Source organism: Pleurodeles waltl, chromosome 1_2 (assembly GCF_031143425.1).
Source record: "Pleurodeles waltl isolate 20211129_DDA chromosome 1_2, aPleWal1.hap1.20221129, whole genome shotgun sequence".
NCBI lineage: Eukaryota > Metazoa > Chordata > Amphibia > Caudata > Salamandridae > Pleurodeles > Pleurodeles waltl.
In genome coordinates, this window is record NC_090437.1 from 1,058,946,293 (window position 1) to 1,058,970,581 (window position 24,289).

A 24,289-nucleotide genomic window follows, 5' to 3' on the forward strand; every position below is an offset into this window, starting at 1 on the left:
GGGACAAGGTGGCCCTCCACCTATGCAGAATATTTTGAGGAGTGCATACTGACCACCAGTTAAAACACCACTGAGCGAACCAGATAGCATGTGAGCAGGATCTACTGGATCACCTAGGAATACAGATTGGTAAGTACCCCATTTGCATTGCAACATCCTTATTTGCATATGCATCACAGGCAGACATAATTTTGAGTGCAGCATGTTTTGTCAAGGGTCAGGACACGTTGTTGTGGGGCAGAGCCTCTAGCGCCAACTTAGTGCTGCCACTGTGAAATTCATAAATGACGCTAAGCCAGAGATGAAGTGCCATTTTCCTCACACCATATTAATAAAGTGGTGCGAATCATGCATAGCGCCACTTTGTTAAGCCTTGCACAACATGATGGCTGCGCCAGGCATCATGTATGGGAGGGAAGCCTTCCTCTGGAAGGAGGGGCAATATAAGTGGGTCAGAGAATAACTTTCTATATCCTACCACCATTTCCCTGCACTTTGAACAACTTCTCAGAGAAGGCGTTATAAGGGGGCATATTTATGTATGATGGTCCCCTATGTACTCTGCAGGAGTAGTGCAACATTTTTTATGCAAATCCTGTTGAGAACATAATTTGCGTTTATCTGAAATGACACAATTTCCCCCTACCCAGCTGTATGATGCACTGTCTATTTCATATGGCGCACACCTGGTGGTGAAAAGGGGGGTACTAAGGGGTGCAAGGACAGTGCTAGGCACTAGGTGCAGCACCACTTTCTTAGATCAGCCCCATTGTGTCTTTGGCCAATGGCATTTAAGGGAGCTTAGCTAGGCACTGAGTCCAAACTACGTGCACATTCCTCTTTGTGTACATTGTGTATCACATACACCCCATAATGTTTCTAATATCTGACATACATGTGCTGATTGTGTACCACAGGCCTGCCCCGTTTCACAGATAGTATGGTGCAGGCCTGCATTTGCGGCAGCACTAGCACATTACTCAGAAGCCAGCAACAACACAGACATACTTGGACCACAGTGCAAGTGTATCTCTGTTGAGGGGAGTGTATATGTGTAGGTTGGTATCCCTTCCTGGACATAAATGGTCTACTATGGTGACAATGGCTGCCCACACAGTATTGGCAAGACATCCGTAATGATATTCAGTTAATGTGCAGGAAGAGACATCTAGGTAAACATGAGGAAACGGCCATGGCATTTTAGCTGTAGTGTGTGTGCCTAGAAATAACACATATTAGTGAAACAAGGATTTATCTATGCAGTCCTCAAACACTTTACTATGCTCACAGCACCCCTAGGCAGTTGTTAGTCATTTAGAACTGATAATGAGTAAGATGTCTTCAACATCTAGGCAGGGTCAAAAGCAATAGGTGTTACAATGGCCTGTTAATCAAATGCTACTAGTGGGCCTACAGCACTGGTTGTGCCATCCACATGAGTAGCCCTGTAATCATGTCTCAGACCTGCCACCGGAGTGTCTGTGCATGCAGTTTTAAACTGTAAATTCAACTTGGCAAGTGTACCCACTTGCCAGGCCTAACCCTTCCCTTTTCCTACAGGGAAGACACCCCTAAGGTAGGACCTAGGTAGCCCCATGGGCAGGGTGCAGTGTATGGTTAGGGTAGGACATATACTAATGTATTTTATAATACTGCCAAATTCGTTTTTCATTGTTGCAAGGCCTATCTCTCTCATAGGTTTACCTGGGGGCTGCCTTTAAACATGATTAAAGTGTAGATTCCTTTTGGGAGCAGATAGACATGTGGAGTTTGGGACCTCAGAACTCACAATTTAAAAATACATAGTTCGGTAAAGTTGGTTTTAAGATTGTGTGTTTGAAAATGCCACTTTTAGAAAGTAGGCATTTTTTTGTATAAACCATTCTTGTGATTCTACCTGTTTGTGGATTCCCTGTCTTGGTTAGTTTGACAGTTGGGCTGTTTGCACCTCTCTCCAGACAGTGACACAAAGGGGGCTTGGGTTCAGCATGCATATTCTGATGTGCCATCTGTGCTAGGAGTGAGGGGAGGAGTGGTCACACGTACCTGAAAGAGCTCTGCCTGCCCTCACACAATGCAGTCTCCAACCCGCTGGTGTGTGTCTGGGGCCTTGCCTGGGCAGGGAAGGATTTCACAAACAAGTGAGACATTCCTTTGAAGTAAGACTACTTCAAAGGCTGAAATGGGTATAAGAAGAACATCAAAACCCACAGTGTTTACTTGTTTTTAAAAAGACATAAGACACTTTATATCACTTTTACAGTGATATCTCAACATCTACTTATTGCATTTTGATTGTTTAGACCTGCTTCTTATCAGATAAATATCATATATTTTTCTTAATAACTGTGTGGTGCATTTTTGTGGTGCTACATGGTGTTATTGTATGATTCATTGCACAAATACTTTACACATTGCCTTCTAAGTTAAGCCTGACTGCTCAGTGCCAAGGTACCAGAGGGTGGGCACAGGATCATCTGGATTGTGTGTGATTTACCATGACTAGAATGAGGGTCCCTGATTGGACAGGGGGTGACCTGACTGGCAACCAAAGACCCAATTTTCAACATGGCGCTAAAAAGACATGCAGCAAAACGGATTTGCGCCACTTTTGCAGCATTAGCGTAATTTTTTTCTTACTACATGTGACAATGGTTAGTGTAATTCTTTTGGGTGCTAACCATTCCTTAGTGCCATCGTGCATCATTTTTTAAATATGGTGCACTGATGGCGCTAGGTAATGAAGGTAGCTTGCGTTCAAATTTTTTATGCACAACTGCACTAGCGCTGTTGTGGACATTCTTAATAAATCTGGGCCTAAGTATATTATTGCAATTTAACACGTCTTGCATTCCTCTTGATTGATATTCTTGGTTTGTTTGAGATTGAGCTGCAGCCAATGTTTATTTGGTCATTAATGGGGCTATTTAAATTTTATTATTCGACCTGGAGGCTCCTATTATGCTATAATTTCTTGCCTTTATTTCAATAGCAGCCAAGATAAGCTACAACTCCCAGCATCCGAGGCTGGAGAACTGCAACATGTTGTCATAAAGAAAAAACGACCAATCACATGAAAGTACTATTATAGATGCCTTGACTTTGAGCAACAAGTCCTCTTTTCTTGCTGCTCGCAGTCAAGATAAGTACAATCTTTTCAATACCATTTCATAACATTTGACTATTTGTCAAATCAACCATCGATATTTATGTGTATTATATGTATATTTTATTGTTAATAATCACATAATATTTATTTTCTGCTTCTCTGGCCTATTTTCACCATTTATATAAAATGTAATGTTTTAGTCAGGACGCTGTCGGTTGATAGAATACTGCGCTCCGCTCTCCTTTCTCACCACGAAGTCCTTTGACATTTCCTATGCCTCAGCGTATGCGGCGCTTCTTTATCTGTGAGTAATTTCCTATCCTCTTTGTCTTTTTATACATGTGACAATCCTCACCGCCTCCTCTCCGACTCGTTCTTCTCGATGGCCAGCTCCATTCAATCTGTTCCGGATTCCTTAGTGAACATGACTTCTTTTTGTGTCACATCGTCTGGACCACCTCTTTCCTTTTTTTTCACAGAATTAACCCCTCCGGCTCAGGTTAAATTTTTCAAGCAATTCTTTAAACCATTTGGCCGTCATTTCACATATTAACAGAATAATTTTTTTATCAAAATGGAAATTCTTTTTGAGGAAGAAGTGGCACAATTATTTAAAGATAATTTAGATTCATCTATTAAAGATTCTGTCCAGAAAGCCCGAGTGGTATCAGAGTGGTATCAGATTCTGTAGTGAATCCTAGTTTGTTTTAATGGGATACAAGAGTTAGCTTGGCCTGTGGCTTGCAGATTTGTGCCCGTCACCCAGCAACTTTTACCCTACTTTGCTTGCTCTGTTTTAGACATTTATTTAATTAATTATTTTAAGATGACTGCCTTGTTTTGACTTAGGCCCATGTTTTGATTTGCATTATCAGTGTCAATGCGCTAAGGCGTCAAGTCAGGCGACAAATACAAACAAACTGTAGGTGTTCACTTTAGGTACTTTCCCTCTTCATGCTTTCGAGGGAATTGTTCATATTAATTACCGTCCCAAGCACGCCTTGTTATCTATTGTTTGGGAACAAACCTACGTCAGGGGTCCAAGTAGATCTGTATAAATACTCTTCACTTTATTAGATAGTCAGAGGGATTCCGTCCAGATTCCATCGCTGCTATCGATGCTGCACGTCACGTTGATGCTGACTCATTCTTCGTGTTCCTACGGAGTCTGAGCTAGAGACCTCATTCCAAGGTAACGATGGTTGGGGGCTCTTCTCATGGACAGGGCTTTGGCAGATTGACGTTTAACATGCCTAGCTATCTTCTAGATTAGAGGTAAGGCCTACATGCTAGGGTATTAGGACACAATTCACATTTAATGTTATTTCATGATATTACACAATAGTGGGGGTCTTTATATTAATGACTCTTGTCTTCACAATTCTGTTTCTTGCACTGTCCATTATCCTAATCATTGCAGCCCATGCAACTTATCACAGATTGAAGTTTTACTAAAATAAAACCTATTTGAAACTTTACTGCATCTTCTTCATTGCCTGTGTGTGTGATTGAAACATGTTGTTAATGTGAGAAAGGGGTAATCTTCGTTTAACCACGAAACTACCTGAGATGTCACACTCTTGAGTCCATGGGTAAAGGCAGCCACAAATCACCTTTGACTGTTTTGGGGTTTTCAGTGAGGTACTGCTTGTGAGCTGGAAGTTTTCGGACAACAGTTGCGTTTTGTTGTAGGATTAGCATAGTTGCCTACAAACATACATACTGTCATCCTTAAACCAGCAGTCTTGCCTAGAGCAAGAGTCCAACTACGACAATTCCATGACAGATTTTTCCAAGAAATTAGAAGCTTTCATGAAGAGACTTTTGGCCACAGATGCCTCTGTTACTAAAAAGGCCAAGAAGCGGGTGTCAGACAATTCGGTTTGACCCAATGACTCTCCTTCATTACAATCTTTTTCTCAACCTAGCACCTTGATTCAACAACAGTTTCCTATTAAACTAACTCAGTTAAGAGACACAGATGACGATATGAGTGATTCCAATAAGGATAAGGATGATCCAGACATAATGATCAGGTCAGGGCCTGTGGAGAAGAGGTGTAAAACTTCTCTTAATGAATTGGGAGAGTCATCAAACAATAATACAAACAAACCTGACATCATTTTGGATTTTACAGGTCAACCAATGTTTGATCCTACGCTTCTCCGTCACCTGAATTCCACAGAGTGGTCTCCTTGTGAACATGTAGCTACATATATTTCAAAGAAATTAAGACAACTGCTTGACAAACTGTAACGTAACAGACTTTGTTCTGATTGTCCCAGACCTGCTTTACCTAATAATATCACTGCCACTCTGTCAATAGATCCTAATATGCTTTTGTTCTTCACTAAATATGGGAAAGATCCCAAGAAAGGAGTGGACAGAGCCTGGAACAATTGTCAGGACAGATAATTAGACCTCTCTGGTCCTCTCACAAGCATTTTAGATTTAGCAGAAGAAGCTACAATTGAGGGCACCAAAGTTGATCCTGTAGTTTTATCTAACTGGGCGCAGAGAGCGATATTCCTCTTAGGCAATGCCAACTCAGCCAAAACACAGGAAAGACGCAAAAGCTTTCTCCTTAAGATCGATCCTAAATTGAGTAATTTGGCCACAAAGGAGACGGGCCAGGAATCTAATGGTTTGCTTTTTGGGGATTCATTTATAAAAGATCTCAGCAAATATGTGGCCACGTTTACATCTATTGACAAATCTCAGACATCTTTACAGAAGATCTTCAACAGTCGGGTTTTTTGCAGGGCCGGCATAGGCAGGAGCAGCTTTGCCGGCTGTTATGTCTTTAGAGATGGGTTCAATTTGACTGGAGGCTCCTTTGGATCTCAACAGGACTACAAACCACAGTTCAATCCACAGAGGAACCAATATCACATAAACAGTGGACATAGAGGCAGAGGATCTCAGAAGTCATGTAAGTGCTTCATGTTCTGCCCAATATCCAGTGGGTGGCTAAACAAGTTTTTTTCTCTCACCCTTGGAAAAGATAACATCAGATCCTTGGGTTCTACAAACTGTGAAAGGTTATTGTATAGAACTCTATTAGATTCCAGTTCAAGAGTCTCTTCCAGTACCCCTCTATTTTTCAAAGGAGCAGGAAAATCTCTTAACACAAGAGATACAATCCCTCCTTCACAAACAGGCAATAGAACTTTGTTCCCCTCATCCGTAAGGTTTCATAAGCCCTTTGTTTTTAGTCCAAAAGAAAAACAAAGAATTCTGTCCTGTTATAAACCTGAAATCATTCAACAACTATGTTGTATATCACCATTTCAAGATAGAGACCATCCTCCATCTCAGAGATACTTTATTGGAAAAGGATTGGATGGTATGTCTATATCTCCAAGACGCATATCTTTCAATCCCAATCCATCATTCTTTCAGGAAGTTTCTACAGTTTCAGTGGAAAGACACCTTTTAATGGTTCAAAAGCCTTCCCTTTGGACTGTCTTCAGCTCCTTGGTGCTTCACAAAGGTTCTGAAACCAGTTATAACTCATATGAGGAAACAAGAGGTCAGATTATTAACTTATCTAGATGACTTTCTCTTGCTACATCAGGACAAACTTGTTCTAACCAATCATCTGGCGGACTTCATAGATCTCCTAAAAGATTTGGGTTTTCTAATCAACAAAGGAAAATCAGATTTAACTCTGTCATGTCAGATGGAATTTCTGTGTTTTGCTATAGATTCAGACAAGGCGATTCTTCAACTCCCCAAAGAGAAAGTTTCCTACATAAAGAAAGAAATACTCCTGATTCTGAAATGACCAATGCTAACTCTCAGAATGTTACCTCATATAATAGTTCTCCTAGCCTCCTCTATTGAGACTATTTTTCCCAGCCCTCTTCATTATCAAGCTCTTCATCCGTTAAAGATTCAACATCTTCGAAAGGGTCTAGGTTATGGAGACCTCATTATCTTAGATCCAGATTCTCGAGTAGAACTCCTTTAGTGGTTAGACCACTTAGAAGCATGGAACGGAAGAACAATTTTCTCTACAGCACCAGATCTTGTCTTAGAACCTGATGAAAGTCAGACTGGTTGGGCCGAAAGATATGGTCAGTTCCTGACTGGCGGCGTATGGTTATCATTGCACATTATTTGTTTAGAGATTCTTGCAGGTTCCTTTGTGATCCCAACCTTTGCCAAGGACAGAGTAAGTTGCTCCATACTCATTCGTATGGACAATCTCTCAGCAGTTAGTTACATAAACCAGCTAAGAGGTACAAGATCCAAACCTCTCGCTGAACTGGCCAAAAGTCTGTGGGAATTCTGTATCCAAAAACAAATATTTGTTCAAGCGGAATATCTTCCAGAAAATATGAACACAATCGTCGATTGGTGTTCCAGGTATCTTCAAGACTCCAGCGATTGGTGTCTTCTTCCTACAATATTTAGAAAACAATCTTTCAAGTTTGGACCCTTCTCAGTAAATCTTTTCGCTTCACTTTTGAATACCCAACTTCCTACTTTTTACAGTTGGAGACCAGATCCACAAGCTTTAGCCACGGATGCTTTTCTTCAGGATTGGTCCCACCAGGCAGGTTATGCATTTCCTACCTTCATGCATTTCCTACCTTCATCATGATATCCAGAGTCCTGGACAGATTCAACGTCAAGGAGCAAGGGTTATATTGATCACCCCTTTTGGCAAGGTCAACCTTGGTTCCCTTCTGCTCTGGAGTTATCAATAGACTGTCCAGTTGTTCTTCCTCAATTTCCTTCTTTACTTCAGAATCCCCAAAGTGTACCTCACAATCTATTTCTCAACAAATCCCTATGGTTGCTGGCGCAGATGGTTTGGGGTCTTTCTGGAAAACCCAGGAATTTTGCAAGAAGCTGCTCAGTTCATCAAGCAAGCCTGGGCTCCTGGAACATCCAAAGCATACAAATCGGCCTGGAGAATATGGAATAGTTGGTGCATGGACAGTGGTGCAGATCCCTCTTCAGCAGATATAACTTTAATTGTTAATTTTCTAGCTTCCTTGGCCGATCAAGGCAAAGCGTATAGAACTGTCAATGCTTACAGATCTGCAATTTCAGCTGAACACAATAGAGTGGATGGCAAACCCTTTTGAAGGGAGCACAATTTTCTAAATCTCCTTTACCTAAGTATTCTTCTATGTGGGATGTAAATGTTATTATACAATTTTTCCTTGATCACCCTGTCAATTTGGACCTTTCGCTAAAATTTATTTCTGCAAAACTCACTGTACTTTTATGTTTAGTTTCTTTAAAACATTTTCCTGATGTTAAAGCTTTAGATGTTTCTTCAGTACAGAATACTTCTTCAGGTGTTTTCTTTCAGGTTCATAGAAGAACTAAAACAAATTTAATGTCCGTGTTTTATCCTTATATTCCTGAACACACAAAAGTGTGTGTTAGAAGTTGTTTGAGAGAGTATAATTCAAAGACAAAAGATTTGAGCACGTCATTAGAACCTCAACTCCTTATCTCTTTCAAAAATCCTCATAATCCTGTTTCTTCCACTACTCTAGCCCGTTGGGTCAAATGAATCATGAGTTTGGCTGGCATTAATATGTCTGTTTTCGGCGCTCATTCTACTAGAGCTACTATGGCACCCAAAGCCTTTTGGTTTGGAATGAGTCTAGATGACATTCTTATATCGGTTGATTGGTCAAATGTCTCAACTTTTAGGAGGTTGTATTGTAAACCTATTTCTCATGTTGCCAATTCCTTAATTGCTCTGCTTTAAACTAGCATATTAGGAGCCTCCGGGTCTTGTAATAAAATGGAGATTTTCTTAGCTTCAAGTAAAGAAAGTCTTGATTTTATTAAAGACACGGAGGTGAGTATTATCCCACCACATATGTTTTTAACCCTCCCTTTGTTTTTTTAGGAAGGGTTGTCGCTCCTAACCAGACGCAGCAGGATGGAGTCTTTTTATCCCATGTGTTCATCTTTTCCATCTGCTTTCTCCTGTCTCCTCCAGCATGTGGATGAAGAATGACAAAGTTGGTTTTACCCATCTGGACCTCAGTTCAAAGACTATACAAGTTATACACTTTTTTAAAACCTTTTTCACAATACTTTTGGCTTTTGCTATTCCTGTCCTTATTTTTCCATTGTTTTAATTTTATTATCTGCTCAAGCAAGGAAAGAGGACTTGTTGCTCACAGTCAAGTCAATAGTACTTTCATGTGAATGGTAATTTTTTATTTATGACAACATGTTTTAGTTCTCCAGCCTAGGATGCTGGGAGTTGTAGTTTATCTTGGCTGCTATTGAAATAAAGGCAAGAAAAGATAGCATAATACTCACCTCTATGTCCTTAATAAAATCAAGACTTTCTTTCAAACATTTTGCAACCTGACCTCCTGTTTTCTACTAGTTTAGCATTCTGAGCGAGAACATTACCACTGCTGACCAGTGCTAAATTACAGGTGCATCATACTCTAAAACCATGGTAAAATTGGGTTATCCACAATTGGCATATGTAATTTACTTGTAAGACCCTAGTAAAGTGCATTGTATGTGCCCAGGGCCTTCAAATAAAAAGCTGCTACTGAGCCTGCAGCAGTGATTGTGTCACCCATTACAGTAGCCCTACAAGCATGTCTGAGGCCTGCCACTGCAGAGCACGTTTAACATGTCCAGGTAGTGAAAACTGTTAAAATTAAAACTGTGGTTACCTTGAAGCATTTTTCAAGTGTAACATCCCATCTTATGGCAGAGTTGGATTTTGAATTATATGTCTGAAATGCCGCTTTTACAAAGTTCTGTTCCTCTGCCTGTCATTGAATACATGCCTGGGGTAGATGACAGCTGGGGTTTGTGCATTCCCATCTAGACAGTCAAACACAAAGGGAGCTATGGTGTGACATTTACATCCTGAAGGCTCCTCACCTGGCTGATGGGTCTTCCTGGCCAGATAGGAGAGAGGAGCTGACACCTACACCTGACTAGGCCTGTGCCTCTCCTCACAAAAAAGACTGCATACCCCCCTCGTAAAGTATCTGGAGCCAGGGAAGGAAGGTAAGGGACTGTGTGATCTTCAGTTTTCGCCCACTTGAAAGGCACATTTTGGTATGAGTACTGGACCCCAAATCTCACCAAATCAGTACACTTCTGGGTCCTGAGGAGACTTTGAAAGAAGAGGAGATGTGCAGTCAAGAGGGACTGCCACTTTGCTACTTTATTTGCTGTGTTGACCTGCTGCCGGCTGAATTGCTGTGCTGTCAGGAGGGACTATCCCTCTGCAACTTGCTTGGCTGTGTTAGCCTGCTGCCAGCATCTGCTGCTTCACCTCCAAGTACCAACTACAATGATCCATGCTCTGTACCGATCATAATTGCTTTATCTGCATGTGAGCTGATGCCACAGCAAAGAGGAAAACCTTTTTGTGAAGACCCCAGTTTTGCTGTAGAATCCCAGAATTCCCTTTGGGGCAGAGTCTCCACAGTAGGCGGGACCAGCTGGGAGTGAGATCGCTGCTTCTGGAATCTGAGTCCCACTTGAGCCACAAGGACTTTCTGCTTTCAGTCTGCCAGCCTGTCAGGCTGCCTCTCAGCTCGGAGAGACTGCTGTGGGGGGCTTGCCTCACCCAGGAGCCTGACACTCTTGTTTCTCCCGCAGGAGTTCAGGTACTGTAGGGGTGTGTGATTCTTGCTGTCCTTCAGTGTGTCCCGGGTGACCAGAAGGGCTTTGAAGCACCATTTGCCTTTCTTGCAATTTCCCTACAGGGAAAGTTCCTCTCCATGATCCCTGCTGGATGCTGATGTACTTGGACTAGAATTACTGTAATAGCCCTAAGAGAGATGCAAATGTTCTAAAGCACTACATTTGAATACCTGCTTAAATTTTGTATAATTTTAGAATTATTGATCAGATTTCTGTTGTATTGAGACTATTTTATCCAGGTAAAGAAACGTTATTCTCTTTCACTGATGTGGAGTCTTTTTGTGGTATTTGTGTCCCTGTAATTACATGTTGCACACTTCACACATTGCCTCCTAAGTTATGCCTGACTGTTCTGTGCCAAGATTCCAGAGAGTGAGCACTGATTAATTTGGATTGAGTATCTGACTTACCCTTTTTAGGATTGTGGTCCCAACTTGGACATGGTATGTACCACTGCCAACTAGAGACCTGAATTTCTAACACTCCACAAACAAACCACTAACAAAAGCCCTAATAACCCTACATCTTGGTTAATTATATTGTTATACACTCTCTTCATACAGCAACTCTTTCAGGTACATTGGTTGCTTCAGCTTAGACAGATGGAGACTTCTGATTCTGTGTTCCATTCACCTCAGCTACTAGACCATTCACTAAGCCACTGTGGCCACTGTGGCTGAGTCTGCCATGCTTTCTGCTCATTGCAACTGGGACCCGGAAGTGTAGAAGCATATTGGGGTAGGGGGTCCTATTACTGAGCACAGGACTACTGTTTTGCCCAACCCATAACTCCCTCTGCCTCCTTATTCTTTCCACGCTATAGCACCACATTGCCATTGCTGCTGATATAACGCATGAAGCAGGGGAAGCACAGGAAGAGCAAGAGGAACACAGGGGCACAGAAGGAATGTGGATGTGGAAGAGAGGGTTAAGAGCCCAGGGAGGTGTGCTCTGAGGCAGGGGTGAGATGTCATCACTGTCTTCCAACTTTCTTGCCTCCTTCCTCAGATGGGTTGTGCTCTGTTTCTTACTGCCCCTGCCACTATTTGGGGGAAGTTGTCAGCTAGCAGGTAGGTATTGGAAGAACAGTGATGTGAGCCCCTGAAATTTCCAAGACTACAGAGCCCAGCGAGCAAGCCCTGGAACAACAAAGGTGGTTACTGCAGACCCACCAGCCCTACCACCATCCATGCAGGGGGGTTTGGAGGGTGATATAAGGCAGGAGAGACTCTCAGAGCCCTTTAACTCCTGAGACGCAGCACTTGGTACTAGGTGCTAAAGCAGTGAAGGGAGGCAACACGAGATTCAGAAGTGACTGGATTAGCAATGGGTGCAGCAGGTGTCTGTCTTAATCCTCCCTAGAGACACAAAGAATCAGAATCCAACACAAGATGGTGACTCAAGCGAATAGTGAAGTATACCAATATGCCTAAGTTCCATAAAAAGACATACTCTGGGTTTGATGACCATGAATTACAGCCAGAGGCCCCTGAATGTGAGCTGAACGTCAATAAAATGTGGTGGTAATGGTGGACTCTCGATTGGGGTTTGGTGAAACCCTTGCCAAGGATGTCAGGTATAACAAGGGGTATATATCGAACATATGCCTAACACAATGTAAGTGAGGGACAGATATGGGAGAGTTATTGTGGTTTTGCTTGTAATGAGAGGGAGAGAGTGGTAGTAAGATTCTTAACAGACATTGCATTAATAGTGCCAGAAAGAGGCAGGCCATATAACAGTTGGGAGGGCATTTTGGAGAAGATAACCTCTTGAGGGGGTCAGATGGAAACAGGATCAAATAGGCCCTCCATAAAGAACATATGCAAAGTGAATCCTGGAGAGTGTCTCCTTCACTCACCTCATTACATCATGCCAATTATTTTTAATATCCCTCACTGTATGGACCTTCTCTTCCAATTCATTGACATACTCTGTAACCTCCCATCATAAGGCTGCCTTATGGGTTCTACTGAGGTCCGTAAAGGCACCAAATGTAGCAGTGTGTAGTACTTTACTATACATTTTACTACTAGGGCTGTCTCTTCCTCATTAAAATTGATCTTCCTCTAAAGAACTGTGGTCTACAGCATTCAGGCAGAATGTGGTGGCTGCAGAATATGAAAGCCGAAGATGGAAAACAACAGATTGTATGGTGTGGGAGTGTTATGTGTTGTTGGAGGATTGGTTTTAGGTGTGTAGAATTCCCTTATGTCCTTCCAGGTGGAGGTCTTCACTCTGGCAGTGGAGGTCGCTACCCCAAGTGTGGTACATAAAATACAGAATGGTCATTCTGAATCCACCCCTAACTTAATCGGGTGGAGATAAGTAAGTCCACACTTTCTACTGAATGTACAGTCCGAAACAGTGAATAGCCAGATGCACATGTATAGATTTACTCAAGTGTAATTTACCTTCATGAACAGGTTGCTAATTGTTTGCAGTATTAATGATGGATGGGTGTGTTATTGTGGGCAGGTGCAAGCTATGTACCTATGTTTTTCATTTGTAGTTTTCCTTAGTGGTAGCAAACATGCCAGCCTGTGCTTGCCACATGACCTTCCCAGTAGTACCAATGCAGTGTCTGGTGCATCTTTCACAGCTTATGTGAGAAATTGGAATGTTGGTTATCTGGGGGGTGAACCCTGGTCAAGCAGCAGCCACAATTCATTGCAGGGTGAACCACAAAAACTCACTAAATTATCCCGTGCTTACCCTTGGGTAGCTAGGCACAAAAAGCACTCAGGCTAAACTTAGAGCCAATGTGTTTAGGTATTTATGCAGTACACAAACAGCAATACAGTGGAAACACAACACAAGAAAAATCTCAAACCAGTTTAGAAAAATAGAGAACATTTTAATACATTATTTGACACTAAAACCACGAAAATACAATTAGTAGAACCAGAGTTCTGAATTTGTAAAATGTTTGGTTCAAAATAGTAAGTCCTCAGTTTTAGACAATGGCCATCTGGGCACCTTTAGCACGACAACCAAGGATCCACGAGTGGAAGGAGATCTCTTGGGGGTGCAAGACTCACTCAGGCTGGGTCTACGTGGTGGTTTAAGATGGTGGAAGCCAATAACGGGAGCCAATAATTGGCTCTAAACAGGAGACCAGCTGAACTAGCCCAAGGAACTACTTCGGGAGTCTCAGATGTAGGTGGTGATGCAGGCCCCTGCAGCAGTGTTGGTCTTTGAAGGTCCCAAGCAGGGTTCAGGCAGGAAAGCTGTCCTTCCAGGTATAGCAGCGGTCTGACAGAGTGGACATCAGGCAATCTTCTGAGAGTCCTTCCACAGGTCCAGTAGAGAACCGAGGAGCAGGTCTGAGAGCATTCATTTTACACTGTGGTGCCATACTCGTAGAAGTTGGGAGAAGTTTCCAGTAGGGTTTGCTGAAATTCCAAGAATTTCCTGCCTCTCCTGTCCTGGCTCCTAGCTGGCTGCACTGACAATACAGGGTCATTAAGCCTATTGTGTGGTGACAGAGCCCAGACTATTCAATTGCAAGTGGGTCTGTGTTTAGCTCTGACCCTCTCATCAAGTCAGTTAATCGCCCATTGGAGCTGTACTAATCCCCCATTGTGTGACTGTCTGGGGTGCATTCACAAGCTCCCACTGTCAGTTACACCAAGTCATGTGACCTAAGGTAGGTTACAGGCACAGAGTTTTATGGGTAGGAAAATGCCAACTTTTTAAAAGTGGAATTTTCACACTTGTGATGATAAATCCCACTTTACGATTAAAGAGGGTTTATCATTACAAGTTCATATGTGATATATCCACCACCTCTGGTATAGGAATTACAACTTGTTAATTTAATAAGGAATCCCCAGTGTTACCCTTTGAGAGGGCAGGCCTCTCAGTAGTGAGAAAACTAATTTGGGTGTTTTTCATTATTCGGACATGTAAAAATAAAATGTACATATCCTACCTTTTAATTACATAGCACCCTGCCCTATCATCTACTTAGGGCCTACATTAGGGTTGACGTGTAATAAAAGGGAAGTTTAAGGCTTGGCAAGTGGGTTTTAAATGCCAAGTCCACAGGGCAGTGGTACACTGCCTTTAGGCTCCAATTGAAGGCAGGGGTACGTTTTATGGTGCCACTTAAGTGGGTCATACAATAAGGGACGCAGGCCCACTGGTAGCATTTAGTTTTACAGGTCCTAGTTATGTGGTATACCGCTCTACAAGGGACTTGCATGTAAATTAAATATGCCAACCAGGTATATGCAAATAAAACCATGTTTAGGTGAGAAAGCACATTCACTTTAGCACGAATTAGTAGTGATAAAGTGCACAAATCCTAAGGCCAACAGAGCAAAAATCCAGACAAAATGGAGGCAAGCAGGCAAAATGTTTGGGGGAAGACCACCCTAACTTTGACAGTTCTAAAACCATACAACTGGTACTGATTGTAAATTCCATAAATCCCTAAAAAATCTGCATCCATATATAAGAATACTTCCATGGGAACAGATTAATTATTTGTCAGTTAATATGGTACACAATTATGAATATTATCTTGTCTATGTGTGCATATTTCCATTTGTGAATCATTTGGCATGTTCACATTCTTCTGGAAAGTACAAGTGTAAAAATGAGTTTTTATTGCATCCCGGTTCTGAAAAAATAGGTAATGCATTCTGAAATTGTTTGAAATACTAAAATGCTGGCCCATATTAATGGTTACTCAGGAAATCACGTTTGTTCAAATAAAGGTTACAGAGGAAAACAAAACATGAATCTTAAGTCTAAGATTCGAGATTTAGGTCATGATGCAGCAAATATGATCTCTTTTCTGCTTCTCAAAGTAACTTTACTGCCAAAGCACTATTAATAAAAGGAAGACTCAGAACATGTTAAACATGAAAGCAACGATGGTCAAAGGAAACACCGATAATTGCAATAAAGGGAGAGTGAGGAAAACTCCGTGCTAATAAATAAAGTGATTGCTAAAATAATGTAGCTTTGTATGCCATTGCTCTGTGCCTTCGTATGGCATAGCAAAGAAATAAAATATCAATGTGTAATAAGAAATGCCACTTCTATGTTCGTGGTTAATGGGAAGAGTTGTTGGATGAAGCTGGCAGGGTAAGGGCAAATATCTAGTGACCACTGAGGAGCAAAGAAAAAACTTCACTTTTTTCACTAATGTGCACTGGGTTTCATTTGTGAGTACTGCTGACAGCAAATAGAGGTACATCTGTTTCTCAAACTGAATTAGTTACAACAAATAAATTAATGCGTAATATTGAAAAACACACAAAACTAAAATGTGGAATAAGATGCAAGAAATACTTGGTTTGTATAACATTAAAGGATTGATTGTAAAAGCGCATCTTTTTTTATGAAGAATGTGTAGACTTGTTGAATTTATTGACCATTTGGTTAAAAAAAACCATACAGAATCATTGCTTTATTTAGTCGCCTGGATTCTACATCGGGTAACATTGACTTTTGAACCACTGTATGTTTGCCATTGTGCATGCATATAAATGTACTCCAAGAGCTACCTATGAAGAAACTGAACACTCTGTGATACGACGGTAAGGGGTACAATGGCGAAGAGATAGGATAGACATAGGGCCTCATTCACAAACTGCACTTTGTAGTATGTTTTGTAGTAATGCAGTGCTACTACCACAAAACTTACTAGAAAGTGTTATGTGCAAACTGCACTTTCATAATGACATGCACATTTCAGTAAATGTAATATTTTTCTGTAATCACAAATTGCACTTTTGTAGCCACCTACACTATTTTAGTTAGTCCTTCCTCCATTATTTCTTATGAGAGTATGTTGCAGTACCAGTGTTTGGCACTGTGCATCGCTGGATTTACTACAAAATTAAGGTATTACAAAAGTGCAGTTTATGATTACCAAAAAGTAGTACATTTACTCAACATTGTAAACCTACCTACAAGTGTAAGTCACTTTTGTGAATTAGATCCCAAATGTCCTCACAGCTAAGGGGTACTTTTTTCACAAAGCATCCATCAAGGGAGTACAGAACATTTTAATTGCTGAAGCAGAAAATAGAAGGTGCTTATCTGCTCAGTATCAATGTTGCATTCAAAATCCAATAGGCAGAAAAAAGTGTTTTTTTTTCTTGCTATTTTCCTTTTTACACTCTTTGATTTCAAGACTACAATGCCAAGGTTGTAAGGCCCGTATTTATACTTTTTTTGCACCACATTTGCGTCGTTTTCTGACGCAAAAATGGCGCAAACTTGCAAAATGCCATTGTATTTTGTAGGTTTGCGCCGTTTTGCGTCAAAAAGCGGCGCAAATGCGGTGCTAAAAAAAGTATAAATACGGGCCTAAGTATTTTGTTGCTCGAGAGAGATATGTCAAATATGAAGGCATTTTTGAGATAGAATAATCGTAACTAACGCATAAGATCTTTAGTTATGTGGGTAGGGATAAAGAACCATTACTTTCTCTGAACCATTGATGTGATCCATTCATATTTCCTAAGTTAGGCATTATCTCTTTAGTGGTTTAAGGTTGGTGTCTAGGATACCGATTATCTACATGTTGCTACTGTTCAATTGAGACAGTATCAATACTTGATTCACAGTACTGAGATAGGACTCCTAGATGTATGCCAACATTTTGTGATGAGGGTAAAGCTGTTGCAATGCTGTTTTGGCCAAGTTAGCGATGTTGATTTTGGAACAATTTAATAATTCGCAAGAATATTTTGAAAAAATAAATGTAGGAAATTTTACAAATGAGAAAAATGTTGAACTAAAAGGCATAATACTGTTGCCACCTACCGCCACAGTGACAGCCACCAACATACAGTCGCTGTGGCTACCGACTGTACATGGCATTATGATGGTAGATGGAATACCACCAGAAGCCTGGTGGAATTCCGTCTACGGTCATGGTGGTGGATGGCGGTAAGGTGGCCCTGCTGCCAGCATCAGCACCACGCCAGTAAAACACTGCCTACCATATCATGTTCTATGATATGGCCTGGCGGTGTTTTGCTGGTGGACGCTGCTGCTGGCAGATGCGCCGCATCCCGTCTCCTGCCAGAGGACCCCAATCAAGCAGGTAAGTCGGGTTCTCCGACAGGAGAGGGGGTGGGTGTGTTGTGTGCGTGAGTGGGGGTGTGTGTGAGTGTGTGAATGTATGAATGTGTGGGTGAATGTGTGTGTATGGTTGTGTGTGTATGTCTGTAAATGTGTGGGGGGGTCGGGAGAGGGAGGGTGAAGGAGAGGGAGGATGGGGAGGACTCTGGGTAAGGGGAGGGGGACGGAGAGGCCCCTATCAGTGCAAGGAAAGGAATTCCCTGGCACTGATAGTTCCAACCGCCATGGTTTCAGTGGCGGTACCAAAACCACTGAAGCCATGGCGGTGGTCGGGTCATAATGCCATGGACGGCCTACTGACGGTCGCCGGGCTAAAGACTGAAGTCTCCAGCCCGGCGGTCGTTACGGCTGTGGCAGTCAGTGTGGAACATTGGCAGTTTGTCTTTGGCCAAACTGCCAGAGTCATAATAGTGGAGATAGGTACCACCAGCCTTTTGGCAGTAATACCTCCACTATACCACCGACCCCCGGGGGCCTAATCTTATCATATTCGGCAACACAGTGAGAGTATTAAAATGTTTTTTGTGCAATTTTTCTCTAAAAACCTGTAGAATATTTTGGAAATGTAATGCATAGTTATTCTGACACAGGATATCTGTTCATTGGCGGATAGTGGCTGTTGACTCTTTCTTATGTGTGGAGACTCCACTGTTGTAAATCTAAAGATACTACAAGTTTATTACCTTTGAAAATAACAAACAATTGTAAAAATACTCAAAATTATAAGTTTACCTTTGTGAATCAGGAATACACACACACACAGGCACACACATATATGCCCGTCTTGATTTGCGACCAAGACGAGCAGGGAAATTGGCTTCAAACCAGGAAGTGTTGGCAGCTATCTTGGGACTCAACTTCAGCAGTAATTTAAAAAAAAAGGGGCCGGGGAGGGACACTCTGACCCCGTAGCTCTGGTGGAGGAGTCCCAGAGGGAGCCTACCAGAGCAAAAAAGCATTTTTTAAAAATGTTTTGCTGCAAAATTGTGATATTCGTGAATTCACAGCAATATATTTTTTTAAAACATGCACAGGCTCCAGCACTTGTTTTTGGTAGGCCCCCAGGTGGGCCAGGTCCTGGGGCTCCCAGCCCCTTCACAGCCCCGGACCACCACCTCCCCTGGGTGACTTTTAAGATATATGCGGGGGCCACCATCTTGTGGCAAATTGCTTTAGTGGGTGAGCCCGTCTGCCTCCCCCACAGCCACGGGGACCACCACCTCCCCAGAGCTTTAATTATGATAAGTGCAGGCGGCCATGTGGCCCTCAGAGCCCCGGTACCACTATCTCATCTGGGCAACTTCTAAATTGGTTGCGGGGTTTTGCGGCCCCCGAAACACCAGGGACCACCACCTCCTAAGGGCAATTTTTTAATTTGATGCAGCGGACATCTCGGCCCCCCCACAGCCATGAGGATAACCACCTCCATGGGGCAAACAATAAAAATATGGAAAGGGGGTCAGTTTTAAGCCCCCCTAACCCCAGGGACCACCACCTCCCCGGAGCAATGTGAAGATCGGAGGGGGGTCATGCAGCCCACCTCAAGGATTCCCTGATGGCCCTGGGGACCACCACATCCCAGAGCCAGCTCCTGCTATATACTGGAGTGCCCACCATGGGGAAGTAGCTGTTTGCTATGGCTTGGCTGCAGCTCTGAAGCTAAATTAGCAATCACTTAATTAATGAATTCATTCATATACACTCATGTCATTATACAAAACTGAATAGGGGAACATTTATTTTGTAATGATGTTGGAGGAAAGCCTTTCACTATTACACTCACTCACAGCCCAGTCAGACCCTCATGCAGCCACTCATAGACCCACTCAGACAGTTACACACCCACTCACACACTCTCTCACACTGTCACAACCCACTTACAGACCCAATGACCCTTTGTGCACCCACTCACAGACCCTGACACATATTGACGCACCCACTAAATCACTGATGTACGCACTCTCACACCTAGACACACACTCTGACAGCCACTTTCACCCCCAGATAAAACCTCTCACACCTATTCTCACACCCAGAGAGGCCGCAGCCAACTTCCACTGTGCAATTCCAAAGGGCAACCCCTACTATGTTCAGATGAATGCCTTGCATGGTTCAAGCTTAGGTGCCTATAGGGGGTGGCTCCCACGCTGTTTAGTTTATATTTAACAACATGGGTAAGTGGTTGGCAAACTATAATCAATATGCATTGAAATCCACAGACATCAGATCTCCTGTACTAATGTTTGCTGATGATACGCTGCTGCTTTCTAGAACACCGTTGTGTCACAAGGTCCTCTTAGATAGATTTCTTTCTGCATGTCCAGGTGCCTTTGGAATAATTCTGCAAATTCAAAATTTATTTAACTTATCCTGTGTTGTTTCTTTAGAGGTAAGATGTTGGTATAGGGGGGCTCTGGAACAAGTCAAGATATTTGACTACATGGGTCTTAGGCTTGCTGAGAATTTATCTTGGACTCCACGGGCAGAAGGAAGCAGAGCCATACTGCATCATAGGGAAGCAGCTTTTGTTAGAAAATACAAGGCCACTTCTAGTGGAACGGTCTCACCAGTCCTTGAAGTCCACAGGGCAATTGCCCTGGCTGTGGCTACCTATGGAGTAGAGGTATGGGGCATCACTGATGCCTCCCCCTGGCCCTAGCTGAAAACAACTGTATAAGGTCATTGCTTAACTTGCCCTTGAGCACACATCTGACACCTGCGTGCTTTGACCTAGCGTTGAGCAAGGTAGACTCAATACTCCTACAAAAAATCTTAGGCCCATATTTATACTTTTATAGTGCCGCAATTGGGCTGCTTTTTGATGCAAAAGTGGCACAAACCTATAAAATACAATTGTATTTTGTAAGTTTGTGCCACTTTTGCGACAGAAAATGACTCCAATGCTGCGCTAAAAAAGTATAAATATGGGCCTTAATATTTTGGATATGACTTTGGACAAGAGTGCCACTGGTCCCCCTCCATGATGCTTTAATTGAACTCAGAAAATTAGTTTTAAGCACACTCACTTCTTGCCATAACAAGATAAAACACCTCTGCATAGTCATTAAAGTGTAGGAAGTATGGCCAACCACAATGTCAATTGGAAAAGACATTGGCCCAAATTTAAGAAAAGTGGTGCTGCATCCAATGCAGTGCCACTTTCTAGTGCCCTTTAGCGCCCTCCACTGCCACCATGTGTGTGCCGTATTTCAGTGCACAACAAAACTAAGTGACATTGAAAACGGACTCTAAGTCAATAACAGTGAATTTAGATCAAACCATGATGGCTATCCTTAAATGGCTATTTTTACCAAATCGATGTATCAAATACATTATTGCAATTACATGATAAATAAAGCATGAAAAGCAGAAGACAATTTTCATTAATCATCATAATTGCCACTTAGTTCTGTTTTTAAAGGGTCAATTACCCGGGAACAAGGAAACTGTGTTTCCGAAACGCATCGGGTTTGTTGTGCCCATTAAAATCTTCACTTCAACAGTGTTTTGTGATGGAGACTTATTATTCACGTCTGTGGGGTGATATGATTCTTTGCCCGGCCAGATTGATGTTTTTGATTTATGAAGGGGGTCGTGACCCCGTCTCTGTCCGCCATGCTGTTGGCGAATGACAGAGACATGCAATCTCTTTTTTAGAAGTTTTGATGTCCTTTGCCCATCTGGACTGTGCCAGATGAGGCAGAGTTCAACAATGTGCTCTAAGTAACTCAGAAGGCAGGAGGAAACCTCTGCAAAAACAAGGTGAGCGAATAAGAGCAGTCAAAATGGTGGGAAGCAGTAACGTTGCAAAAATATCTGGATTGTCAGTGAATACCTAGAGGGCTAGGAATATTTGTGGTCCCAACATACATGAATCCTGACTCAGATATGTTAGAAGAATGGGCAGCTAATAATCACAGATTCAGTGTAAATATGCTCACAAGCTTGATAGTATATGCTTGGAAGGAGCGAGAATTCCTGCTTAATGTAATGAGCAAAGTTGAGATGCAACTGAGAGATCTTTGTTCCAAAGAAGAACTTGAAGAAGATAGAGAACAGACTTGTTGAAGCTGAGGAAGAAGTGAAAATGAAAAAAAAAAGAAAATCCAAAGAGACCAGTTGGTTTATGACAAAGGAAAAATGTTGACCTTTTCTTAAAAGTAGGTTCAAATAAGGGTTACTCAACTGAACGTAAAAGAACCCATGCATGCAAGTCTAATTCCCAATCAAGGATCAGATAACATAAGTACAACAAACATCAATGAAGTTAACTCTGACAGTCAAAAAGAGCAGGAGAGTAACAATAGTGAGTGATATCTTCGTCCAGTCAACATCGGGAGGAGTAAGAACCCTAATTTTAAAGTAATCCGACCTCTTAGCCCAGGGCAGACTGGCTAGTCAATCAGGGAAAGACAATTGTTGAGGTCACAGCGGAAGAAATATATCCAGAAGAAACACAAAGAAAAAAGAAAATGCAAAACGTCCCACAGGGGTTTCAACAAGGAGCCAAACGGCATTGAAATGAAAGAAGAACTAACTGGGGTTAACCTTTCAGATATTGAGCTCAATGAGTCTGAAGGTCAGGTACTCTATTTGTGACTATCTATTTCTCTGAAGACCCCTTTCAATTATACCCAAAGTAGAATTTACTTTTTCCATTTTCTAAGAAAGCTGAAATTATTGACATTGTTTGCAACAAAACCCAAAATGTTGGGGAAGAGCAATTAAATAATACCATCAAATTTACTGATTATAGATATATACATTTTACATACACAATGTGAATTAGATAGTGAAGTGGTTCCTGAACCTGATCCTTTTCTTAATTTAACCAATATTGATATTGACATAGATTTGAGTTGCCTGAGTGGGTTTAAACCTAAATCTAGGTTCATTCCTTCAGTAGTTAATGATGCTGTCAGTTTGTTTGAAAAGAGTGTCATTAAAGAAATGAAGAAACTGAGCTATAAAAAAATAATGAGGTGGAATAACATGGAGCACAAACACAAGGAAGCTACATGATCTTTACAGATCAATAGAAATATTGTGATTGAAAAGTCTGATAAAAGTGGAAATGTTGCAATTTTACTTATTGGAATGTACATTAATGAAGGTTTGATACAGTTAAAATGATGCCACCAGCTATGAGATATCTAGCTTAGGTACTGTGAAAGAAGCCAACCAACTTTTGGAATGGGAAGTATATCAATTTCTGAAAACGGAGTTCCCTAGAATACCAGCTCTGTATTTCCTCCCCAAGCTACATGAAACATCCCACTACCTCCCTGGGGGGTATGTGTCTCATCTAAGGGTAGTCTTTTAGAGAACACCTCCAAATAGGTAGATTTTTTTCTACAAACTTTTGTTGAAGCCCTCCCTTCATATATTAGGGATACTACTTACTTCTTATGGTTGATCAATAATATCCCCTAGGAAGATGATTTTCTTTTCACGTGCCTAGATGTCAACAGCTTGTACACATGTACTCCTCATGACTTGGACATTCATGCCACTAGACATTTTCTAAGAGCCAGATCTTTGTCCTATCTTTCACACACCAAATGATTTTGGATATGATTTTGATGTGTCTTACAAATAATTTCTTCATCTTAAACAAAGTTATTTACAGACAGATACAAGGGACTGCTATGGGCACCTGTTTTGCCCCCAGCGATGCAGGTCTTTACCTGGGCTGGTGTGAGGAACAGATAGTCTGGAACATCGATCTGTTTGAGACACATGTAGTCCTCTGGGTCAGACATCTTTTGTATTTGGCTAAGTGATGCTGATTCATCCTGCAATTTTGTTGATACCTTAAATGAGAACTCTCTGAATTTAAAGTTCTCGAGCCGCAGTGACTCGAATCTATTGAATTCTTGGATGTACGAATTGGTAAATAGAATGGGAAGTTGACCAGCACTTTACACAGAAAAGAAACAGATGGCAACAGTCTTCTATATGCTTGCAGTAGTCACCCAATTCATGTGATTCAAAGTATCCCATATGGTGAACTACTGCATGCTCGAAGAAATTGCAGTTTGAATGCGGTTTTCCCACAAGAAGTCGAGATAGTGACAAAAAGGTTCCTCCAAATAGGATATAGCCAATCTGTGATCAGTAAGGCTATATTCAAAGTATCTCAAGTCAAAAGACAAGAGTTATTGATTAAGAAGAACAGAATTCAGCAGGATAAGCAACTTATCAGGTTTATTACAATGCACAACAGCAGCATTTATGAGCTAAGGAACATTTAAAAAAAATTCTGGCTGGTTTTAAAAACTGATGAGACATTTGCTAAAAACCTTGATGATAATTCACATTTTACATGCAGGAAAAGTATTTCCCTGAAAGACTCTCTCAGTAGGTGCCTTTTACCCCAACTGCAAGTAAGCAACCCAGTCCAAGGGTTTC